Here is a 4,886-nt window from a genome sequence, read left to right on the forward strand (position 1 = left end):
GAGAGAGAGAGAGAGAGAGAGAGAGAGAGAGAGAGAGAGAGAGAGAGGCATAAAACAACAGAAGTCCAGAGGTTCATTATAAATTATTTTGAAATTTCAACATTGTTTGCAATATCTAAGGTACAAAAAATTAACCAATGACTGTATAAACACAATGTTGTTTATTTATACAGAGGGTTTTTTTTTCTCTTCACAGAATGAGGAAATTCTAACACAAGCTAAGGTATGGATTAATCTGAGGAAACTATATTGATTACAATATGATCAGTGAAATTATTATGCAGTTTAATCTACATGATATAGCGCAGTAGACAGATTCATAGACACAGAAATCAGAATGTTGGTTTTCATAGCACAGCTGGCAGATTCTCAGGCATAAAAACCAGAATGATGATTATCTGAGTGTATGGGACAATGACTATGGGCTGTTTTCTTATATCATCCTACAACATAAAAGTATGAGTAACTAGATGAGAGTAAAGAGATTCTTTTAAAGATTTATTATTTAGATGGACATCGTGGGACACGCCTTTAAAACAGCCCACAGGGAGTAGAGGCAAGCAGATCTCTTAATTTGAGTTCAAATTAGTCTACAGAGCAAGATCCAGGACAGCTGAAGTTACACTGTAAAACTCTGACTCAAAACAACAAAGAAGAAAAAGGATTTATTTTACATTAAAATTTTTATTTTTGTGTGCATATATTCATCTAATTCCAGTTCCCCTATATCCCTAACTTTCCTCATATGTATATGTGTATGTATATGTACATGATGTAATATATGCATATGCAATATATGTACATGTAGGTGTATAAGTATATAGAGGCAGGTATTGCTCAAACATGTATAGATTATTTGGGAGGCCAGAAGAGAGCGTCAGATACACTGAAGTTGTATTAGAGTGTTTGTAGGCCACCTGATGTGTGTACTGGAAACTGAAACTAGTCCTCTGGAAAAACAGCAAATGTTGTTACCTTCTAGGTCATCACTCATGACTTGACTTAGCTAACTTACCTAGTAGATTGGGACTGGAGAGATAGATGGTGAGGTAGAGACAGGTAGACATTTATGGCTGACCCTCCACTGTAACCAATGGTCCCAGTGGAAATTAGTTTCTCAGGAATGACACCCCAAGATCTGCCCCACCTACACCCTGCCACACCCTGCCCATATATGCACTTGTTTCATAGAAAAAAGGTGCTTATGCTCTTGTATAAGGAGGGAGCCACATAGGTAATATTCCACTAGAAATATCAGAGGCTTGAGTATATGAAGCAATGGCAGAAAATTGATGGCCAAAGTATGTTTGTATTTCTATCTGTAGGCTGAAAGTTAGAAAAGTAGTAGACAATGCTTGTTATGGTTTGTGCTTATTTAGTAAATGGTAACTTGGTGTGAGACTGTCATGTGGGAGCTATTGAACCCCTGCACCATGCTCATGTCCTTAGGAATGAGAAGAATGAGAATATTCATACATATACATCAGATGTCAATGGGAATCACTTTTAAAAGTTCTGGCTTACTGGTTAAGAGTACAGGGAGAAGCACAAGTAATATGACTTTTCATACTCAAGTGGTGTGTGTATGTGTGTGTGTGTGTGTGTGTGTGTGTGTGTGTGTATTTTGTATATGAAAAGTAAATGGAGATCTTTCCACAAACCTAAGACAAAGGTTTCAGTAAATATGTACTGTAAAATGAAATCAGACTAGCTAAGAAAACAGTCATGGTTTAATCAAATATTAAGTACTACTTTTTAAATTTTATATTAGTTCTCTAAGATTTTGGTGTAAATGGTTTTTAATCATGTTCACCTATTTCCCCAATTCATCAAAATGCTGTCCCCTTTACCAACCCTCTATCTTTCTATGCTTTAAAGACAGACCTATCAAGACCAATGCGCACTACACAAATATCCTTGTATGTACAATGCTCCATGATTGTTGTCTTATTACTAGGGAATATGCTCTTTGAAAAAATGGTGTCTCTCCTTTCCCAACAGTTAACAATTTCCAATAGCTCAATTACTATGGTAGAATTTAGTGAACACCTCCATTTTGTATGCTGGGATTTGGTCTGCCTTGGACTTGTACAGATCTTGTGCATGTTGTCACAACCACTATGAGTTCAAATGTGCAACTGTCCTGTTGTGCAGAAAATACTGTTTTGTTAAACTCATTCAACACATTTGCACCCTCTTTTTCTACGATGATTTCTGAATATTTAGTGGAGGGGAAGTAACAGAGGCATCCTGCTTAAAGATAAACATTATCATGCAATCTTTTCTTTGCTGTATTCGGATGTTATGGGTTGGTATCTGAGTTAATTACCATTTACTGCAAGTAAAAGCTTAGTACAAGAGGATTGAGAGATGAATTAATCCATGGCTACAGCTGGTTGTTAGGAGCCAGCTTAATAATATGTTCATTTAGCACTAAAAATGTAATATGTTCTCTCTTAGGACCTGTCTTGCAATGAGTTTTGTGCCCAATAAAGGAGCCAGGCATGGGTTTCAGCTTGTGGAGCAGGACTTAAACCCAATCAGAAAGTAGCTTGTTATTTCTATATTGTGTGTGTGTGTCACTATTACACCAAGATGCATGTCCTAGTCAGCTGTGATTCTGCATAGTGTCATAGCAGAGTATGATTGATGATTATTTTGCTTTTCCAGAAGTGTAAATAAAACTCCCCTGCCCTGTGGAAATCAACCAGTAGAGATGCATCTTTCAGGTAAATATCAGCTTGATTTCTCTGCCACATTTTGGATAGCCAAGAGCAGTGGAAATTCCAAGTTCTATTTTTAAGACCATTACTACGTTTTCATTCTTAGTCCTCAGAGGTTTTTGTTGTCAGTGGTTGTAGTGTTTTGTTTTTTAAAAAATGTGTCATTCTTTTTGAGTTGGTTAGGTCTCAGAAGGTAGACCAGGTTACTCTCAAATTCACTATCTGGCCAAGGCTGGCCTCAGATTCACAGTAAAGCTTCTCTCTAAGTTTGAGAGAATGGTAAAATTATTGCATTGCAACATTAAGACAGGCAGTCCTCAAGTTCTCCACAAATTGTCTAAATGATTCTCACCACATGTAGACTTCTTACTGTCTGCAAAACCATGGACCTGATCTATCTCGAAAACTTACTCCATTCTTTCCCATAGCCCAGTATTCACACACAGACTCGTGCTTTAATTTTTCCCCAGACCCACATAAATTATTGAAAAGCAGAATTGGAAGAAGGAAAAAGTAATTCAAAAGACTTAGATATGAATATATGAGAACAACATTAATCCTAAAAATTGTGGCATATGATGAATAAATTGTTAGTTGTCATTGATTTCAATGAACTTGGCCATAGTTGGCACTCTTATTTCTTTCATTTCATAGGAAGACAAACAGTTTTTGCCTCCTAACTTTTTTCCTTATGCATATACAATGTCGAGATTCTAAGCATTTCTTAACCACCTAAGTTAGAAAAATATTGACCCCATGATACTCATAATGTTGTAAGACCTGGGGGATTATACAAGTTCACAGCCCCCCTGCCCAAATTCCAGCATTTGCTATCATCTGCCAGTAATCATTGTAATATATGTGTCATAGGAATATGAAGAGGCAATAATATATTCAGAGTTCAACTCTCTTTAAATGTGCTGTCACCTATGTGATGGCCCATATGATTTTTACCAGTAAAATATAAAATGCTATTGAATTACATGTCTTAGTTAATTTCCTAACTATTTTGACAAAAAATAAAACAAACAAAAACAAAAACAAACACAAACACAAAATAAACCCTAAACACAGACCAAATCATATTAAGGGAGAAGGGGTTTATTTTCTCTTGGAGTTTGAGGGTACAGTCCATCATGGCAAGGAAGAGACTGAGGCAGATAATCACATTGTATCTGTCGTCAGATAGAAGAGAAAGAAGAATGCTGATTCTCACTTGTTTTTTCCTTTTTTATTGAGTTAAGGACCCTAACTAATGTGTTGATAGCTACACAGAATTATATTGGGTCCTCTTACCTCCATTAAACAAACTTATAACAACCCTCAAAGACGAGTACAGAAGTAGGCCTCCTAGGTAGTTCTATAACCTGTTAAGTTGACTATCAGTATTTACCATCACATTACCTAATACTGTTTGGTCAACAATGAGGCTAACAACTGCACTAACAAGGAGGCATATGAATATATTCATGAACAGGAATCAAGAGAACTTATGACACATTGAAAGATAAAAAACTATGTTTTCCATGGAAGTGAAAAATGAGTGTTGTTGTTTTAAGTACTTAATATTAAATAGGAATTTCTACCCCTCCTTAGATCAGTTAATTCTGAGATAAAAGACACAAAATTTTATATTTATAAGCTTTTAAAACACTAGAGCTGGGCAGGTATCTACCCTCAATGTTGTTAGTATCTATTTCCCTGACAATAACCACAAAATATGACTTACTATTTTCTACCTGTGCTACTTTTACTCCAATTGGCCATGTTTTCATGGTTCACCTGCCCCATAGAATCTTCTTCTCTCTCGACCTTTTCCCTCTTCCTTGTGGTCCTCCTCCAATCCCAAGGAACTGGGAACCCTCACTACATCTCTTCTACTGGCTGTAGGCATCTGTATTTAACCAATAGTTTTAAATTAAGGAGCAAAGTTACATAGCATCACTTGGTGTACATGAGAATTTCCTTGTCCCTGGGGTCAACCAGACTTGGGGGCAATTATTTAAGATTACAATACATAACAACAGACCAAATCTTAACAGAGTGTGGAGACAAAGTTGTCAACACTGACTAGTACAATAAGACAACATATGGGGACTGGTTTGTAGAAATGTAGAAGCTACTCTCCTTACAGAATACCAGGGTACAAACAACTGAGAGGTG

Source organism: Grammomys surdaster, unplaced genomic scaffold (genome assembly GCF_004785775.1).
Source record: "Grammomys surdaster isolate TR1022 unplaced genomic scaffold, NIH_TR_1.0 123695, whole genome shotgun sequence".
NCBI classification, from domain to species: Eukaryota; Metazoa; Chordata; class Mammalia; order Rodentia; family Muridae; genus Grammomys; species Grammomys surdaster.